Below are 22,021 nucleotides of genomic sequence, written 5' to 3'. Positions count from 1 at the left end.
CTAGAAAATCATGTAGACATTTAATATACCCAATTGTTTTTGCTTCAAATAAGCATTAATTATATCTTAGTACAAGCTACTGTTTTATTGTTACAGAGAAAAAGGAAATACGTTTTAAAAATTTAGACTATTTGGATAAAATGGAGTCTATAAGGCAGCCATCCCATATTTCCGAGCTTTCTGGATAAAGGATCCCATACCTATAAAATCAGGCAGTGTAACACTTGCTTCAAAGCAGTATCAGAATGAAACATATTAGGTGAAGTAGCAACTGTATAAATAGGATGACTCACCTTATTTTGCATTTAGGTTGTACCGGAACTAATATGCATCACCCTAATATGCTACTGTTTTCTACCTGCCATTGAATCATAGGGATGTCCATGAATCTATTTGGAAACTTAATGTTGCAATAACCGTTTTAGTATTACTATTCAGTGTTGCTTGGTTTTGGTTCATGCCTCTGTCTGATGTCAAGAAGATGGAACAGACTAATCCATAAAATGTTCATGACCAAAACGTTTCAGGAGCAGGGAGGGGGAGATATATAGGTTGCCCAAGCAATTGGTGCAAAGGTTGCTAGGGAAGATACAAATTAGAATTAGGAACAACCAGCAAGTACCATTTAATGGTATGGTGCTTCAAAACAAATCTCAAATTGGCCGCTATGCAAGGGAAAACTTTGAGCCTTTTACTGCCGGCATGTTATCTGACCAACCAACCCACAGGCCCAATAGACACATACTACACGTAGGTCAGTGATGTATGGCCACCTTCCTATAGTTGTTTACTTCAACCTGAAGTCAAGATTGATAATCCTTAATCCACCAAAACCGCAGCAACTCCCAATTGGTCATCCATACCAAGATGGTTGGGCAAAACTGCACTAAAAGCTGCCCATGTATGACCAGCATACTCCTCATAATGAGATAGAACAGTTGGGCAGGTGAGGCCCCATTTGTAGTCTGGTCTATGAACACTGGGTTTTTGCATTTGGGTTCAGCCATCATTTTGATGTTGAGCTCATTTAGAGCCATCACAAATTGCAATTTATGTCAAGATGTTGTATACAGCGATGTAACCTTCATCAGCAGCTAGTGCAGGGATCCCCAACCTTTTGAACCAGTGAGCCACATTGACAAGTTAAAGGAGTTGGGGAGCAACGCTAGCATGAAAAATGTTCTTGGGGTGCCAAGATTGCCCATTTGGTAGCCCCTATATGGATTGTCAACCTACATTCAGGCTCTGTTTGGCAGTACACTTGGTTTTCAATTATCGAATTAAAACGTGCCTCCAAGCCTGGAATTCAAAAATAAGCTCCTGCTTTGAAGCCACTGGGAGCAACATCCAAGGGTTTGGGGAGCAACATGCTGCTCACGAGCTACTGTTTGGGGATCTAGTGGCTCATGACAATAACACATTTTCCTCAGTTTGTTAGCATGATGCTTAACGCAGATTAAATTAAATCTGTTTGCAGCCCTTGCATCAGCTGCTTGAGTCACTGGGAAAATCCCTTCTTCTGTCTCACTCTCTGTCTGACTTAGATTGCAATATGTATGATGGGCAGGGACTCCCTGTGCCTGTATAACAACTTTATGTAAAACTGGCAACTGTATATGTATGAAAGATACCAATATATCTATTATTAGTTTGTTTCTGTTTGTTCAGTTTAGATGTTTAGTATGCCATATAATAATGCTAAGCAACTTTTCCATTGGTCTTTTTTTAAAAAAAATTATTGAGAGATAAATAATTAGAGATAATCGTGCTCTTATCGTGCATTTCGTGTTTGTGTGACAAAAAGTCACATGATTTTTAGGATTCAGATTTGGTTGGGCCTGGCACTTGGATTCATGGTAAACAGAGTTGCTTCTGTTTTTTCGACCTTTTTAATTGCAAAAACCATACTGTTCAGTACAAGCCCTAATTATTAATCTCAGAGAAGAACAAAGCATACTGCTCCTTTAAAGAAGTACAGCACCCCATAATGACAATGTTCATCTCTGTTATATAAAACAGTATGTACTTGATGGCAACAAAGATACATGAATCCATACTGGTGGCAAAATAAACCTATTGGGTACTTGATGCAGTATTCAGATTTACATTACCATGCATTGAGTCTGTAATATGTTCTCGATATGTTCTTTTTTTTTTTTTTTTTAACACTTAAGGGTCAGTTTATGATTTGCCATTCAGTACAGGCGATCTTAAAGGAAACGCCATGTGAGTTTACTATCACCTTGTGAAACAAAGAAAAACTTCGGCAGCTTTTAGGGCAGAGACACGCGGTCAGATTCGGGAGATTAGTCGCCCGGCGACCAGGAGGCTAATCTCCTGAACTGCCTTCCCCTGCCTCCCCGCTGGCTAGAATGTAAATCGCTGGGGGAACGCTTTGTTTTCTGAAGTCGCCGAGCTTTCTCCGCAGAAGATGAGATTTGTCGCTGGCCGACTAATCTCCCCGAATCTGACTGTGTGTCTCTGCCCTTAGGTGCCAACGTTTTTCTTAGTTTCAAAAGCCCATTCATGTAAAATGACAAAGATTCCCAACGGTTTTTTTTTGCCACAAAACCCCCTGCGCGATTAGTAAACTGACTTGGGATTTTCCCTTAGTGAATTAACCATTTAAGAGATAAAAAAAAGGTACAATATATTGCATGCTAGGCATCTACATAATCACATTAGCTGGTATTTATAGTATGAATTAATTACCTAATTATCTGTAGTACTATATACCTGGCTGGTCTACTACATCATATAACCATAGACTAGAACTATTTCTAAGCACTGGCTTATACTGTGGCTCTTTCAGAGAAGCACTATAAAGACACAGGTTTAAAACAGGTTTAACAAAGGAAGTGATACTTTATTTAAAACCTTGGAGTCTACCTCCTCCTTGCTTTTGGTTTCAGACAGAGATTTCTTGAACTGGAACATGTTATATCTTTAAATTCACACCATCCTATGCTGTAGTTATTACTAGCTTGAAAACATAATTTACACTGTTGCTTGTTGCAAAACTTTGTTATGTGGATTTCTCGCCATGGTAGTATATTCACAACAAGTTTGTAACACAAACATTAGCACTATGCCAAAGTAAACAGCTTACTGTTAAAACAAGGGTCCAGGTGCAGTAGCTCAAGTGTATATAAGCAAAGGCATCGGTTTATTAAAGGTCATTAAAACTGACTATAACTTATTGTCCATTGACACTGCAAATCACCTTACAATTGTTGGTATTATCATTTACACAAGTGTAAGTTCTAATGTCACCATTAATTCTGTTAACGTGTGAGATTCATTATAAGTCTTTATAGACTACATAACTGTAGTCTATAAAGAGTCTGCATCAAACAAGAAAGCCAGTAAAACTTTCTTATCATACATACCCATTCCCATTCATCCACACATACTTGCTTACTTTTGTCCCATGGATTGTATTTGCAAGATAAAGTTTATTTTAATTGTGGTGGTGGTTCCCCTTTAAGAAATTGGCATATGTCATAACTCCAGCCACTGCCAGGGAAATCAGGTGATTCCCTAGTCTATAAAGGGAAGTTTCCCAAGATTCCTCCTCTTTGGACTCCACCTGAGGGAGGCAGGAGGTCTCATTAAGAGAAGAAGGATGAAAAGTAGAACAGGTATGGGCCATGTCCTGCTATTTTACACTATAAAAGTGAGGGATAAGCTTATGGCAGCTAGTAGGGTAGCCAAAAATTCTGCAGAAGACATAAGAATGGATAAGTCCCCTCCTCCCCCAGCAACATAAGGACTCACTGGATCTTTGCTGCCTTCTTCTTCCATCTTAATTCTTCTGTTGCACTGGGCCACTGCATGTAGTAGAGTGAAAAATCCACTTTTTTGTGTAAAGTTCTGCTTTTCACTCTACTGAGCATGCACACCTGGTACAAAGATGATAGACGCTGAGAAAATCGTCATGTGCTTCTCTACAGAAGTACCCCTGGAGTTTTCTGCTAATAAGAGCAGTGGCCTGAGGGTAACATTTGGCACCCCCAGTTGTTATAGCGTTCCTTCTTTATTTGTAAGTCATCAGGCTATTGATTTATGTGGGGTTTACAGCAGTGTGCTAGGAAAAGGCTGTATATAATTTGCAAGATAGTATTACAGCACTATATAAGCATTTTAAGATAGGGATTTAGTAAGCTTTGTGGATTTGAACAAAGCATTCGGCAAGCTTGTGATCTAAGTTAAGGTAGCAAGAAAGCTATTGAAAAAACGGTTCTTAAGAAGTGTCAAATCCTAATTCTATACCTTGGGGATATTGTATCCTATATTATGGATAATTCTAATTTAACATTGTTCAAACAAGTTGAGGGCCACACACATCTCTTCTCTCGTTGTTCTAGCTTCATGGAATACACAATGTTTCAGAGCTCCCTTTATCTGGTTCCCTTTAGAGTGGGATAAGGAGCATGAAAAACCCAGCAAGACACCCAGGAGCACCATTTAGTCCAGATAAAGGACTTAATAGTTATATATCCTTTAACGACTATATTTCATGCATGGGTTACAATAACAACAATCAAAAACAGCCTTTTATTAGAGTGGTTTCCCATTTTTGGCTAGCTTTCAGTATAGCTACTGCAACTAACAGCTTGACGTTACCACTAGCAGCTTTTTGGCGCCACTGGTAACCTGTGGGGTGCTGCACCTGAAGCGCGTTTCTCAACTCAACTTGTCATATGGCTGCAGCTCCCCTGAGTGCTACAATGTGATAAACTAACGCTGTAGATACATGTAAAGCTGCTAATGTGGACTTTCAAACAATAATACAGCTACAACATTTAATATCCAACTTTAAATTAGCTTGAAACCTTTTTATATGTTTTTATTATACTTTTATTATATGTTTAAATGGAAGTGGAAGATTTTATATATATATATATATATATATATATATATATATATATATATATATATATATATATAATGAACTCGAAACAGGCAGACGGCACTTCTGGAAAGGGTTTTATTGGGGTTACTGCTGTAGAACCTTACGCGTTTCGGGAGTAAATCCCTTAATAATAGGACCTATGATTAAGGGATTTACTCCCGAAACGCGTAAGGTTCTACAGCAGTAACCCCAATAAAACCCTTTCCAGAAGTGCCGTCTGCCTGTTTCGAGTTCATTTGATGTTCGCAGTGGGGACACTGCTCGACAGAGCACCTGGTCAGGAATAGCGGTGAGCAGTAGCGGTCCGTTTTCTTTGTTCTCTATCTTCATATATATATATATAAAATTATGGAGAGTACCATTTACACATTTACAGTATTGCCCTGTCAGTTATATTTTCAATGATATAGTCCAGACCCCTTACAATCAGTAATCAGTAAATGGCAAAGTTTTTCAAACCTGGCCTACAACAAAGAGGTTGTGTTGGGGAGTATAACAAACATGTTATAACCAAGATCACTTAGGAAAAGTGGGCACTAGGTGTGTATTCACATATATTTCAAGACAAGTTACAATAAGGTTTAATACTAAGTGAAAAACAACCAGTCTTTTGGGGAAAACGTTCCTTGTTAAATCCATTTAATGCAAACATTTAATAGTAGCTCTAATGTATTTAATTGCATTAAAGCTCCAGCTGAAAAACTGCATCTGCGAAACTGCTACTGATAAGCAACAGCCAAAAAGCAGTTGGGAATGTGATTAATTTGTTACTGATCTGTAAGGAAAACAAAATCTTGGTGTAATAACTTTGGATTTTGTCCAGAGGATTTAAACTTCTGTTTTTTTAGATTGTAGATCAGTGCATAAGAGGCACTGCAGCTCCCTTATACTTGTACAGACACAATCAGGGCAGTCACAACTGTTTCCCCTTCTTAATCTTGGGGGCTGGAGAAGGATCTCTTTTCACTGTACCAAGAAGCAGGGGCTTACCACTGTTGAATGTAAAGGATTTCAACTTATGTTATTTCCTTATTTTACGAAACTTATGTTATTTATGTTATAACTTGCAAAATGCTTGAAACAATTTTATTGGCTTGGCTGCTTGGCCCCAGCACTAATAACAAGTTGTATATTGCAATCTGATTCAAAGGTGGTTTGAAATATCCTTACATTGTTTCCATAGCATTCTTCATAATTTTAACCAGACGCAACTATAAAAAAGCTTATTAGAAAAATTAACACAGATTAAAAAAAAATCAGGCAAAGAGTTGCCGCATTATACACTATACAAAAGAGTTAAAACCTTCCCATTTAACAAAGGATGCACCAAATCCAATATGCAAATTAGGGCATAAAAGTGTTAAAATCCAAATTTCCTTGTAAATGTGTCAAAAAGTCATGTACTTTTAAGGATTTACATTAGGTTCAGCAGGGCACTTGGATTCAGCTAACTCTAAGGCAGTGATCCCCAACCAGTAGCTCGTGAGCAACATGTTGCTCCCCAACCACTTGGATGTTACTCTCAGTGGCTTCAAAGCAGGTGCTTAATTTTGAATTCCAGGCTTGGAGTAAACTTTTGGTTGCATAAAAAACAATTGTATTGCCAAATAGAACCTCCTGTAGGCTGCCAGTTCACATAGCTACCAAATAGCGAATCACTGCCCTTTGTTGGCATCTTCGGGAACCATTTTCATGCTTATGTTGCTCCCCAAACCTTCTTACATTTAAATGTGGCTCACAAATGAAAAAGGTTGGGTATCCCTGCTCTAAGGGGAACGATTCGAACTAAAAATCGTTCGACTATTCCACCATTCGATAGTCGAAGTACTGTCTCTAAAAAAAACCTTCGACCCACTAGTTCGCCACCTAAAAGCTACCGAAGTCAATGTTAGCCTATGGGGAAGGTCCCCACAGGCTTAGCTTTCTTTTTTTGGTCGAACAAAAATCGTTCGATCGATGGATTAAAATCCTTTGAATTGAACGATTCGAAAGATTAAATCGTTCGATTGAACGAATAGCGCTAAATCCTTCGACTTCGAAGAATTTAACTTCGACAGTCGAATATCGAGGGTTAATTAACCCTCGATATTCAACATTAAGTAAATTTACCCCTTAACGTATGAAACTAAACGAATCCTGTGAAAGTGGTTTATTGTGCCAACAAACTAGGCAACGTTTCGGGCCAACGCCCTTTCTCAAGGATTGGCACATTAAACCACTTTCACAGGATTTGTTTAGTTATACACGGGTCCCTGGCAGGGGGACCAGCAGCTTGTACTCGACACTAAAATAAGCGCTGTTATAGTTGAGCATCGCCCGCATTAGATTATATTTAAAAGCTGGTAATAGTACACAGATAAAAAAGTGGCACTTCATAACGACTTTAAGTATATTTCTCATATGACATCCTACAAAGTGGCTGCGAAAGGATTTTTAATATATTGCCAATGTACTATATAAATATTAATATTTTTTCTCTGCTTATTAAAATATTTTGGGGTAACATTTTAATTTCATTAACAGGACAAATCACTATTCCTTACTTACTTACCTATTTTTGGAGTAGCAATACAGTAAAGGCATAGTGTGCATGCAAAACCTGTGGCAAGGCTGCTTACAAGTATGTGTGTAAATTTAGAATTGTGCCCTGTTATCTCTTGAGGTTAATGTTAAAGGCTGACAAAGATTAGTGGAATGAAATCTCACAAAGATTGCATAAAACAGACATCTGATAGGATTGAGGAAATTTAGAGCCACTCCTGTCCATGTACTAATAAAAACCACCCTTCCCCTTATTCATATAGGCAACACTATAATGTACAATGAATCATAATTCATAATCTGAAATACACTGACTGACATGCTTGGAAACATTTCTTAATCTCTGATTAAATGTATTTTGTATCTAAACAAAAGCTTTAAATACATAGCCTGAAACTATCAGCCTGTGCCAATTGTGCATTCTCTTATGAATCATTGAAGTGGAGGTCACATACATTTATAAATCATATATACATATAACATTATTCACAATAATCACTCACTTCAAATGCAGTCACGCATCTGTTTAACCATTTCGGGTTAGCATTAACCCCTCTCCTTGTTCTGATCAACTGAAACACAGTCAAAGAGCAGATAAAGGTACATATCCAGTGATGCTTTTTAATGTAGAGTGGTGTTTAAATAGACTTAATTTATCTGAGATAAATGGGGTCTCCAGCCAGTGTTTCCTCTAATTATCTCATCATCATGTGAGCAAAAATGATCATGAGCATTATTAAGAAGCGACAGTAGGGATACTGTGGGTCTAAATAAGTACTAAATGATAGGGTTCATTTATGAGCAAAGTGAAATTTTGAGCTCAAGTAACCATGTTTTTTTTACCCAAAATGCAGTTTTCCCCCACAATTCCAGTGTAAATGTGGACATGAAGTGGCAAACAAATACATCTGCATGTGCAAATCCACGTGGATGCAATTTTGCTGAAAATCTTCTTCAGGGTGGTTCACCTGTGTCGGGGTTCACATAGCACATGATTTGAAAGAGAAGGTGGAATGGAATCAGCAACTTTATATGCAAGCACTTTTAATGAATGCACCTAATGTTGTACAACCGCAACTGCACTTATGGGTATGACTTATGTAATATATGATGTGTTTTCATAGAATAGCCAATGTGTGCTTCAGAATTTGTTCTGTACCATGGCCTCAAATTTTGGGAGCGCACAAACACAAATGAAACCAAATAACACATGCAGTGCTGTGCGTTAAAACATTGACAACTGGCAACAATGTACAGACCTTCAATGTACAGCTGAGCCCTCCGGCATTACAAAACACATACCCAGGCATAAGTGTTAACAGTATTAATGAAGGGGACTCTACCAATTGGACACTTATTTTATTTCAGTAAAAGAGGATCAGAAGTAATTATGATTGGGGTACTCCATCCCTTCCTATCTATTGGATGGACACAAATGAAAAGGGCACATGGAAAACCATTATTCCTTCTATATGAACTATTGTAATTCACACATTACAGTTAACATGACAATTTTGTATATGTAAGACCACCCTGCTTTAATTTAAAGGTGGATGTACATAATCTGATGTAAGAATGTGCTGTGTGTGTATGTAGAGTGCAGGGAACTAGAAGTGCAGGTAATTAGAAGCCTGGGGCACACATTGGAGCTCCAGTCAATTGATGGTAAGTATGACATTAGTAAGCAAGTCATGCACATCAAACAATCACTGGACTGGAAGGTTGACAGGTTTAAATAACTATCTAAAAATTTTAACATACACTGAAATGATAGATTCTTTGATTACATGTGGGGGATATGGATAAATATCAGAGAGGCCAAAATATCAGTGGTGTATGCATGCCTACCTTTAGTAATGCCCCATACTACAAAGATATTGGGGCCCACCTCCCAGGTTGCCCCAATTATTGGTGCTCTAGTCACCTGGCCCCTGGGTGGCAAGACCTACCAAAGGGTAAAATGGAGTCCCAATGAAAGACAAATGTCAGCACAAACTATCACATACCTGATCTGCCATGGCCACTACCTAATTATGTTCAAGCCCTGCCCATGATCCACCCAAACGCAGCCCATTCCCCACAAGCTTATCTCCTTTTGTGACCAACGATTTAAACATTTCCATCTCAGGGGCCCCCTTTGCCTTAAGGGTCCCTTCTCTGCTGTACCTTCTCTACCCCCTGATGAAGAAGGCACTGGACATATGTTGGGGAATGTAATATGCTTCGTTATCGCAAAAATTTTTTCACAAAGTCACTTTCCCCCGTTAGCAACCATGTTTGCAGCATTTTTGACTGATTAGGACTTCAATGACTTCCTCACAAAGTTTGCCACAACACTGCTATTGCGAACATGCGCAATATATGTAATAAAATGTCGCAATTGCAATCCATTTTTTTGCGACAACATATTAAACAAAATTCCAGAGCAGGAAGGAAAGGTTCGCAATGCGCAATTAAGATTCGCAATGCAATAAAAGCCTAACGAAGAATATTGCATTGCAAATTTTTATTTGCAAAGTTTTGCTCTTTGCAAATATTATTACATTCCCCCCATTGTCTTATATTTTTCTCTGGCATCTGAAAGTAACAAATATAAGAATATACTGCAATTTTTAGTTTATATACATAGATAAAAAGACAGATACATATGCACAGCACACAAATGAACAGAACTGAAACATTCACTTTCAGTATAAGCAGTAGGCCTTTAATATATTGTTGCTGTTAAGAATGGTAGCTTAAAATGTAACATAGGGAGTATTTTCTAATAGTGTCACTAAGGCAGGCTTAGTATTATGTAATTTTGCATATTTTCTTGAGTAATTGGCATATATAACATGAGACTTTGGCATGGAATTTACAAGATAAAGTGGCATGAAAACAGCAATGTGACAGGGCAATTTATTTTTCTTGTAAAATGTCAGTAAAAAATATGAAAGGAATAAACGCATAAAAAGGCGACAAGACAATGTAACCATATAATATTTGGTGTGATTATATTTTGAAGCAGCACTGACTAATGATTAAAAGTGGGTAGTTTAAACCCAACAGGAGCTGCAACCATTTGTAAACCACATTGCTAGGATCTGTTGAGTCAATTCATCCTTAACTTGAGGGAGAGATGACAGATATGACTTACAGAAACATGATGTCAGGAAAGTCTTATCATACCTATTAATTTAAAATGACTTTTCACGTGTTCTTCCCCATAATGTTATGTTCCAAAGATTCAATCGCTTACTAAAATATCTTATGGTTGCAATACTGTCTTCTGTGTATTTTCTGGTTCTAGCTAAAAACACTTACTAAAAACCAAATGACAAGAAAATGTTCAAAATACAATTGTAAGCTTCACGTTTCCCCATATGATACATAGATCCTGTGATTTTTGTTTCAAGTCTTTGTTAAGGAGAAAAAAATGTAGTCAGTTTGCATTTTTGCTTGCTATACCGAATGTATGCATTCTTTATGTCTGGTGCTTAGCATCAAACAAATGCCAAAGCAATGAAGGAAATGCTGACATGAGGTGCTGTGCACTATTGATAAAAGCAAGGGGATTTTCAGGAGATTTAAGCAATTTACTTGTCAGCTGTTACCTTCTCATGTAAAGGTGGCCATACACGGATAGATCCGCTCGTTTGGCGATGTCGCCAAACGAGCGGATCTCCCTCCGATATGCCCACCTTGAGGTGGGCAATATCGGGCTGATCCGATCGTGGGCCCTAGGGCCCAACGATCGGATCCTAGCGTTCGCCAAACGGGCGGTCGGATCGCGGGACCGCATCAACGAACAGATGCGGCCGCGATCCGACGGGATTTTTAATCCCATCCGATCGAGATCTGGCCGACTTTCGGCCAGATCTCGATCGGGGAAGCCCGTCGGGGGCCCCCATACACGGGCCAATAAGCTGCCGACACGGTCTGTCGGCAGCTTTTATCGGCCCGTGTATGGCCACCTTAAGCCTCTTACTTACTGTACAGATGCAGATACCAGAAGAATGCCCTAGTTTTTGACACGCAAGGTTTGTATACACTTGGTGAAAAACTATAGATGTCAGATTCAAAAGACTGAAATATCAGCGTGCAGGGCATATGAAAGAGTTAACAATCCCTACACTGAGGACGTTTAACACACGCCTTGTGGGAAGGAGGTGTTTCCAGCTAACCTGGAGCTAGTGAGTGTAATTCCTGTTTCTTTGTCAATATAAGGGGAGGAAAAACATAGTTCTGTCTCTTTGGATTCCAACTGGTTCCAGGGGTGGATGTGTTAGGGAGCCTGTGGAAGAAGGCTACAATAAGAAGACTGACCTCTAAAGTAATTTAATCCTATGTGAAGTCAGGGATAAGGAAGTCTGTGAATGAAGTGAAAATAAAGTCACTGCACACTGTAGGAGTGAAGAGGCCAAAAGTGTGAGTTACTAAGAGCAGGTTTGTTTTCCACCAAGGAGTTTTTGTGTGGGGTAGACAATCACCATAAATACTTGTACTCAAGTGTGTATGATTCAGGAAAATCCCTTGGAACACATGATGACCATCCAGGTACACTGTGGGCAGATACCTGTGGTGTGTTACCCATGAAAACATAGAGACAGATTCACTAAAGGGCGAATTTTGTCCAGCGTCAGCTTCGCACCCATCGCACCACTTCGCCAGGCGCAAATGCGCAACAAATAAGCTAGTTCACTAAAATATGAAGTTTTAGCCTGGGAATCAAACAATGGCAACTTTTCGCTAGCATTACTTCGGCTGTGCCAGCATTTCATAGCGAAGATGCGCTAGCATTCATTTGTGCCTAGCGAAACTTTGCTAGTGATCTTGCGCTTAGGTCAATTTGCTTAGGGCTGCAAATTTAAAGTTGTATGGACGTCTTTATTATAAATGTTGCTGCAAATGGTTTAAGTTACCGGTTTATATAACACATGTCCAGGGAACCTTAATAAAGACAAGAGAGCTAATATAATGCCCTACACATGTGCCGACTGTAAAATGAATGTTCCATATGTTATAAAATGTGTGGAGAAAACTGCTTACCCAAAAAAGTAAGTTAGGACTTTTGCAGCCAATCCCGCTTATAAAAAATGAAAAGTCACCAGCATTTTTTGAACTTTGATGCATTTTCAGCTCACATGATATGATGTAAGTGACAGAAGATTGAGGAAGATCTAGCTGCTTTATAGCACTTTGCCTGGTCTGAGGTGGCAAAGGCAACTCTGGCGAAAGGTAATGTTCAGTAAAATCCGCATTTTAGTGAATTTGTGGAGTAACGTCCATTCGCCAGAGCGAAAAGTCGCCTGGCGTCCGTTCGACAGAGCGAATTGGTGCCTGCGTCTGTTAGTAAATTGGCGATGTCCCAGTGGGTGCTCAAGCTAGCGACTAGCATCAGCCACTTCGCTCCTTAATAAATCTGCCCCATGGTGTATGATATGATATTGTGCCATGAACTTTAGGTTGTACAAAGTAAAAGAGAAAACAATTCTGTGAATGCAGATTCCCCCAGGAGCCCCCTAACTTGGATGGAGTCTGTTCACAAGCTAGCCTTGGTTAGTACCTTGATCTTGAGGAAGAAACATCTGATTGGTTATATGAACAGTTCTTTGTTCTTATGTGCTTTGAAGTGATATCGCTGTGCTCTCCCAATAGTAACACCCCTTTTACGCCTTTACGTTTTACATTCCCAAGTTTATGCAAACTCTGTGACTCATTTGTTCAGGGTTCTTTGTGAGTTCAGAATCCAAGGAGCTCCTGTCAAATTTTATCTTTTTATACCTCAAGTGATCTCTGTAATTGAAATTTCACAACAAAAGCAAAGTACCTCTTCTCTCTATTCCTGGTTAAGAACCACCGGCACCATAGTTTCTTTTTAATGTGTTGATGATTATAGTTTAGCCTGGAGTCCCTTCCCCCAATACATATACAAGTCCCAGCTGATATAAGTAGTAGCGTGAAGCAGTGTTCTACTTTCCAGTGAAGCTGGATTAAGATACTCCAAGGGGCAAATTCACTAAATGGTGAATTTTCACCAGCAAAGGCTCTGCTACACTTCGCGCCACTTCACCAGGAGAAAATTCGCACAACGCTCATTCACTAAAATGCCAAGTTGTGTCTCTGTAGCCAAATGCTGGCAAAGTGTTCATTTCTACCTAGTGAAACTTCATTAGTACACTTACGCTTAGGTCATTTTGAATAGGGCGGGTACATATAGGTCGTTTGAACGTCTTTATTAGAGATTTTGGTGCAAATGCTTGAAGTGGCCACTTATTTCAAATGTCCAAGGAAGCATAATAAAGACAAAAGAGATCCTCTAATGCTCTAGACATGAGCCCACCATAAAACAAATGTGGCATGCTCCTCAAATGGTTGGAAAAATATGTTAACACAAAAATCTTAAATAGTTAGAACTTTTGAAGGCAATCCCACTTTAAAATATGAAAAAAAGGCCAGCGTTTTTTAGAACTTTTATAACTTTTCAGCATACAGGATAAGAACTTTTGAAGGCAATACCACTTTAAAATATGAAAAAAAGGCCAGCGTTTTTTAGAACTTTTATAACTTTTCAGCATACAGGATATGATGTCATTGACATAAGACTGAGGAGGATGTAGCTTCATTTTATCAGTTCTCCAGGTCTAAGGTGGTGAAGGAAACTCTCGTGAAAGAGGTAACGTTATGCAAAATTCACACTTTAGTGAATTTGCGGAGTAGCGATCATTTGTCTGAGCCAAAATTTGCCTGGCAATAGGGAGCAAAACTACGCTAGCGACAATGTCTTTCGCTAGCGAATTGTACTCTGCGCCTGTTAGTACAAGGCCTGGGAACATATACAAAAACAGAACGGAAATATTTTTTTTCTGGCAGCAGCTTTATACTAAAGCCTTAGCTGGGAGCATATACAAAACAAAGTGAAAATATATTTTTTTCTGGCAGAAGCTTTATGCTAAAGCTTTACCTGCATATTATGAGATTAGCATATCTATGTACCTTGCTGATCCTAGTGCTACCACTTGGTCTGTGGGAACATAAAACCTATACAATAAGCCACTGATGCATTGACATATGGTACAGGATTTATGTGCACAGCAGGGTCAACAATGCCAGCAAAAGCATCCCAGGTGTTGTGGCTGCAGTCTTGGAAATCCTGTATTATTGGGGCCGGATTTCAAGATTTTGCGCCCCTAGGCCCCCCTGCTCACACCCGACCCCCCCATGCCGACATTACCTCTTGCACTTGACCTTTACCCCCAACCTCCCGCTGCTCACAATCCTCACACCCATTATGATTTCTTCCACTGAGGACCGGGTGGTTGGAAGATTCAAAGCACTGTCAAAATGTCACATCCGCCGGGCCTTTGTGGTCTGCCCACAAATCCGGGCCGGTGAATTATGCAATTATTTTCACATTTGAAAACACCATTATTTCTTTTCACATATGGATTTTTTTAATACTATCAGTTCAGCAATGGGTCTGGAATTTAAATAGGCAAACACAACATCAACAAAAGAATAGGTAGGCAGTGAACAGACATGGAAGCATCTGCCTGTTGCCAGCATTATTAAAATAAAAGATGTATGTGCTTTATTCTATGCTACTGTTCACATTGCCAACAATTAAATGTGGACAGTCCTCTCGAGACTAGACAGTATGATAAAACTTGTGCTAAAAAGAACAAACATTGCCATCAAGGGGGTTATTTATCAAAGTCCTAATTTATCTCAACATTTCCAGCCACAAACTCCGATCTAATCCAAACAGATTTTTTCGGTGTATTCATTATTAGATTTTTCCAAAATGTACTTTGCGGGGGGAAAAAAAGCAGATTTTTACAATTTTTTTTGGACTTTTCACCCAAAATCTCAGATTTCTTATGCTTTTTGCCAAAAACTCAGAAAATGTAGGGGTATTGCACGAAACCCAGCGCACATCAAAAAATCATTGGGACTTCTCCCATTCACTTATATGCAACCTTGACAGGTCTGAGATGCCGGATTTTCTGATTCGGACTTTTCCATCTTCGGGGTATAATAAATTCCCAAAAATTTGTGATTTTTTAAAAGTCTGATTTTATACTAAAAAAATCACAAATTTTTCGGGATTTTTGAATTTGGAGTAAATAACCCCCTTAGGGGCCAATTCATTAACTTCGAGTGAAGGAATAGAAGAAAAAAGACTTCGAAAAAAGACCTTCGGGAAGGTCCCCATAGGCTTGCCTAACTTTTTTCGGTCGAAGGATAATCCTTCAATCGTTGGATTAAAATCGTTCGATTCGAAGGATTTAATCGTTCAATTCGAAGGATTTAATCGTTCGATCGAACGATTATTCCTTAGATCGTTGAATCGAACTATTTGAGCAAAATCCTTCGACTTCGATATTCGAAGTCGAAGGATTTTCATTCCCCAGACGAATATCGAGGGTTAATTAACCCTCGATATTCGACCCTTGATGAATTTGCCCCTAAGTGTCAGTGCAAAGGCACAAAACAAAATTTAAAATAAAGGCTCCTAAACAGTGAAAATCATATGGAAATGACAGTGCCTGCATTCCCTACAATTACCATTTCATGTAAGAAAGGGAAAGTTGGTAAAAACAATGGTGAGGTGAGCACAACTTTTGTTATACTGTATACAGGAGCAGTGGCCAACTCCAGGTTATAGCTCCCACCCTTTCCAGCTATTAGCCAGTTGATCCCAGTGGTGCCCAATAAAAGGGCAAACATTTGTCTTAACCTTGAAAGAAGCAAGTAAGTTGCAGGTAAAACTTTGTCCCTGTGTATAATGTAAAATGAAGCAGTAGAATGTGATTGTAGGACTGGCCAGACCAGGGATGACTTTGACGTAGTTGGCCATCTTAAATATATTGCAATATATGGACAAACAATCCCTGTTTTGTTTAAAGGGGAGGGCATTTTTTGGTAGTTTAATGCACAAAATGTCTTAATGTCCTTAATATATTGATAATGGGTGAATGCAAAGGACCTCTTGGCTTTGTCCATTTCATGTAAGAGAATATGTAATAATTAAGAGATATAACTACAGAGGAAAGTGTCCCAATACTGAACATTTTTAAAGCTAATATGAGAAACAGCAAAGTAAGAGGGATTATCAAGGATTATTTTTAACTGTAGGAATCAATAGGAAACCCTAAGGGTATGGCAAAAAACCCTGCCTAGCCACATTCTCTCATGAAAACCTCACTTTAATGGACAGGATTCCTGCAGACTACAATGGGAAGGCGTCTTGTACACTGACCACTTTATTGTACCTTCAGTTTTACCAAGAAAACAAAGCATTACTTGTGACAGACTCTCATATCTGGATGACTTTTAATATTTGTTGTTGTTAGCATTGGTATTTTTTATTCTATTAGCTTTTATTTATATAGCGCAACTCAGTAGTGCAGTGGTTACCATTGCTGCCTTGTTTGGGTGTAAATGTGATAAAGACATAAGATTGTAAATTATGCTGGCACAGGGGCTGATGAATAATCTCTGTAAAGCACTACAGTACTATAAATTAATGTTCTATGAATAAAGAATAATCTCTGGAATCTTGAAATCCAGAAAACTCTGCTTTACAGGAAGGGCATCTTACAAAGTCCATTTTAAGCAAATAATTCTAATTTTAAAAAATGTTTTCCTTTTCTCTTTAATAATAAACAATACTTTATACATGATGGTAATAACTAAGCTGCATGAATCCATATTGGTGGCAAAACAATCCTATTGGATTTATTTCATGATGAAATTATTTTAAGCAGACCTAAGGTATGGCGATCCAAATTATGGAAAATTGCTTCTACACCTTAAGCATTCAATATAATAGATCCCATACCTCTAATAATGAAAACACTAAAATGCTATGCAGCACTTTACAGAGCATTTATATTAGCTGGTAATCCATTGGATTTTTCAATCTATGGGTTATATGTAATAAAAGACACAATAAAACATTACATTGCACTTTCATTTAAAGACTGGCTTGAAGATGGCAATATTTTGTTGGTGCCAATAAACTGTTTTTTCTACACATTAAATCCTGGCTCTTTTTTCTGTTGTTTCTATCAATGTCATATGGGGCAAATTTATCAAAAATTTAGTTTATTCTGGTTCAGTGGAAAGATTAACAAAACATACGTGTGAGTATTTTCTAAAACCTCTAATAGTTGGGATCTATTTGAAAAAAAAACGCCCAAAAACCTGCAAAAATTTGCCAGAAAAAAATGTCACGTAAAATCAGACATGTTTCTATAGGGAATTGTCTTATACAACTTTTTTATTTATGTCATTTTCCAGTTTATTAAAACATTCTAGACTTTCAGACAATTTGAAGATGAATAGAAATTTTCATCCATGTCAAAACCTAAACATGATTATTAGGTTTGAGTAAAAAAATGTGATCGTACAAAAAAGTTGCTTTGCATTTTTTATGCGATCACGTTTCTTTCTCCACCTTGAGCATATGTAAATAACCCTCATGTGTGTTCACAAAAAAATAACTGTACACAAAGGGAAAATTATTTGCACAGTAGAATATATTTTTTTCATTAAAGGTTTGTTCACCTTTAAATTAACATTTAGTATGATCATTTATGTGATATTCTGAGACAATTTGCATTTGCTCTTAATTTTTTTTGTCATTTGTGGTTTTTGAGTTACTTTTTTTTTTAGATTTTTATTCAGCAGCAATTTCAGCAATCTGGTTGGTAAGGTCCAAATTACCCTAGTAACCATGCACTGATTTGACTAAGAGACTGGAATATTAGTAGGAGAGGTCCTGAATAGAAAGATGAGTACTAAAAATTATCAATAAAAATACATTTTACAGAGCATTTGTTTATAAATGTGGTCAGTGACTCCCAATTGGAAGCTGGAAAGAGAATAAGGAGGAATAAGAAGGAAAATAATTCAAAAACTATAAAAAATAAAAGCCACTTGAAAAGTTGCTTAAAAATAGCCATTCTATAACATACTAAGTTAACTTAAAGGTGAACCACCCCTTTAATGCCATTTATAACCTATTCCTGTTATTCACATTCACATAAAACACAAAACCAGTATCATCAGGAGCCAATAAACCTGCCTATATGTTTTAGGACTGTGAAAGGAAATAGCTTAACAGCAAAATACCACAGAGTTCTCCTCTTTCACCGGTCAACTAGGCCAACGAAAGTGATCATTAAACTGTTCTCCACTAGTAAAATATATCCCACTACAATTCATTTTCCCTCCAATTTGTATTTGTTTAGCTGAAATGTTAAAAGCTAATCCTTTAAAAATTTTCAATATCCGATTTCACTAAATACTGATTTTCTAATACACCATGTATTGATCTCTCACTTCTCTAATCCATCTTTCTCTTTAAAATTTTAACATTGTGAACTAACTGAATCCATCTCCAGTCTATTTGGCCTCCCCATACACTGGACAATATGTTTAAGCTTCAGTCCACATGTTGCTCCCGCTGTTGTCGAGAATCGCTTTTTTAAGTATTATTTTAAAATTATTCACAGCATGGATAATTTGTAACATTCAGAGTCTGAATACTTGGAAAATACATTTATTACGGCTTTGTTCGTCCTGTTCTGTACCCTTTTTCATTTTGTTCAGTTCAGCCAAATATGTTGTCCATTATACCTGTTGCCTGCAGGCTCAGCTTTGTATTTTGACACTTGTTTGGATAATGCCATCTTTGTCAGTTCTGCTGCAGAAGAGTAATTATCACTAACAAATAACACCAGCAGCGCTGCCATTACATAACTGCAATTACATACCAGCATGACATCTGAAAACAGCTTAGGGCAAAATATTTAACTGACGCACAAACCTGTCACCTATTCATTTCTGAAACTTTGAACTTCCTCTAAAGATATGGCACCGTGGACATGTTTATTTCAACATTACTTTCTTTTAAAAGGTCAATGAAACTCCAAATCACTGGGGTTGCCAAAAAGTTAGGGCCCATCTGTAGATTTGACTAGGGTTGCCACCTTTTCTGGAAAAAAATACCGGCCTTCCTATATATTTATCGTTTTTTCCCTATTAATAACATTGGGATCAACCATCATTTTTTTCCGGCCAGGCCAGTAAAATATCAGCCAGGTGGCAAGCCTAGATTTGAATCGCCTGACCAACCAGTGTAACTCTGTTAACCCCTTTTTAGCTGTGTGCTGGTGAAACGAGCTACAGACAAAGGGGGGGGGTAAGGCATGTGTGTAGTCATGAGCAGGGGGCAGCTTAATTCACCAACCCTGTCTGTAGTACAAATGCACCCACCCAGGAAAGCACCGGTGATCATTGGGAAGATCAACTCTACATCACTAACATATCAGTTTATCTCCTGTATTGCTAACAGTGTAATGCACCCCTCCCTTCCACTGTAATAGGGCTTCCTGGACAAGCAAAAAGTGGAGGGAGGGAAGCTTTGACCGGGCTAGGCAGGCTATAGGCAAATAAGGGGGTTAGGATTGGTGGCGAGGAATTAAGGAGGACTTACCAGCAGGGTGTATCCAGGGGGATTTTGTTGGCAGCCATCATTCTGGAGCAGCGAGCTGAAGCAGCATGGCTAGCTCTGATATTACGGCCATGCTGGAGAGCTTGAGGCAGCAGGCGGTTCAAAACGGTCCTGCTTGGTTGCGGGAACAATTAGGGGGTATCAGTGGCCCCCAGGGCGGCGCTGTAGCTTCTTCCAGCACGCCGCAGCGTCGATGCAGGCCCCCAGCGCGCCTCAGCCCTGAGGCGGCGGGTAAACAGCGCCGCACTGTTAGTCCCAGCCCACGGACTGTGGGGGCCCTGAGGAGCGATGGGGCTCCCAATCCGTCTCCTACGGCAGCTGGTCGGGGTGTCCGGAGCGGTGTAACAGGCCGCGCGGGTGAGCGCACTTCTCCATTGCCGGCAGCAGCACGAGCAGGGGGGCGGAGCCTGCGCTCTGGCCGCAGCTCCGTGCGCCGCATCAGGAGTAATGTCGCTTCTTCCCCCCTGCTCTCCCAGTCGTCGCCACATGTTGTAACAACCACACAGGGATCCGGGGGGCAGGCCCAAGGGGACACTGATGAACGGCCCGCACCACCAGGCGGCGCTAGTCGGGCCCCTCTCTCCCCCCACAGGCGTCACGCTACTTCTCCCTCTCCCAGCTCCAGGGGGAGGGATCTGGACGGCCAAGCAGCAGCCGCATGGGGACAGGGAATAATGACAGCCCTGGACAGGGCTCATGCCGGGGCATCTGGACAGCGCGGGGAGCACAGGGGGCATTCCAGGAGAGATGCAGTTCACGGCAGGGCCCCCAGGCAGGACTCCGGACCAGGGAGATCGGGGAGAGCACCGGCAACAAGGCCAGAGAGACAGCACCAGGTCAACAGCCTTCCGGGTTCGGACTCGGATAGCTCCCAGGACAGGGCCTCACGCCGCAGCTGGCTACCATCACGCCCCAGTAATAATATTACAGAGCAAGGCCATGCCAGAGAGGAGACTGCGGGTGTGTCGCGGACAGCGGACCGCATGGCAGAGGCAGGACGCCCAGACCAACGGCCAGAGACGTCACAGGCTGTTACGGGTGGTGAGTGCACTGATTTGCCATTGTTACAGTCGCAGCGGGTAGGCTTAGCGCAAGCAGGTGTTGGTGGGGCGCAGGGATCCTTGTTGGGTCTGTTTGAGGGGATTAGGGACATGGTGGCATCATGGGAGACCGGGAAAAAGGGGACAACCCCCTTGGGCCCGGTGCAAGGGGCCAGCCCCTCTAGGACGGAGGGGCAGGCAACTGTGATTTCGAGCGCCCCCACGCTTACTAGCGGGACGGAACAACCCGGGACGGGGGTGAGGGTGGCGGAGCCCGCAGGGCAGCAGGCCACTACGGTTGCTGCAAGTGGTGTAACAGGTGCGGGAGTCCAACTCGCGGACACGGCCTTAGGCGGGTCCTACTACTGCTGCGCGGGTCCCTTGGGTGTTCACCTTAAGCCCGAGGTGAAGGATAAGATTTGGAAAGGGGAGTTTATAGAGTTGTACTCGTTACTCCCTAGGGAAGATTTTATAGATGTAGATGAGGAGAAGGATAAAGAGAAAGCGAAGAAGCGTGAGGAGGAGGAAAAGAGGCGGTATAGAAAGATCCCGAAAACATTTGGGACTTGGCTAAGGGCCTTTTGCATATATGCGGGGGTTCTGGGGGAAAAACAACCCCAATTGTGTTCATCCCTTTTCTGCTACGTGGATGAGATTTGGTCGGCGAGCAGAGACTTTGGGGGATATGCATGGTGGAGGTACGATGAGCACTTTCGCCAACGGAAGGCTGCGCACCCCACCATGCGTTGGGATTATAAAGACATCAATTTGTGGTTGAAGCTGATGGGCCCACAAAAGGGTCCGCCCTTTCAGGGGGGCGCCAGCGGGCTCAGCCAGCCCGGCTCGCTGGCACACAACAGAGATGGGAAGCCGGTATGCTTTCAATTTAATGAGGGACAGTGCCGGTGGCGGAACACGTGTAGATTTCGGCACGAATGCTCCGGTTGTGGTGGGGGGCACCCCTTCGCCAGATGTTTTAAAAAAGGCAAGCCATTCAGCAAATCTGCAGAGGGAAAAGGG

General features: G+C 40.3%; 1 protein-coding gene across 5 annotated transcripts in view; it reads right to left on the bottom strand.

The window, feature by feature from the left end:
- The window catches only part of coa1.L (cytochrome c oxidase assembly factor 1 homolog L homeolog), a 72,029-nt gene that overhangs the window by 17,108 nt on the left and 32,900 nt on the right, over window positions 1–22,021 (bottom strand). The window contains exon 3 of one of the 5 annotated variants that reach the window (XM_041566095.1): window positions 7,960–8,028. The exons of the other annotated variants lie outside the window; for them this stretch is intronic. The gene's annotated coding sequence lies outside the window, so the exon portion shown is untranslated. The remainder of the gene's footprint in view (window positions 1–7,959; window positions 8,029–22,021) is intronic. 5 annotated transcript variants of the gene reach the window in all.

The sequence above is a fragment of the Xenopus laevis genome, chromosome 6L (assembly GCF_017654675.1).
Source record: "Xenopus laevis strain J_2021 chromosome 6L, Xenopus_laevis_v10.1, whole genome shotgun sequence".
In the NCBI taxonomy this organism is placed as follows: domain Eukaryota; kingdom Metazoa; phylum Chordata; class Amphibia; order Anura; family Pipidae; genus Xenopus; species Xenopus laevis.
The sequence above is the reverse complement of the archived record's forward strand: the minus strand, read 5'-3'. Positions and strand labels throughout refer to the sequence as shown.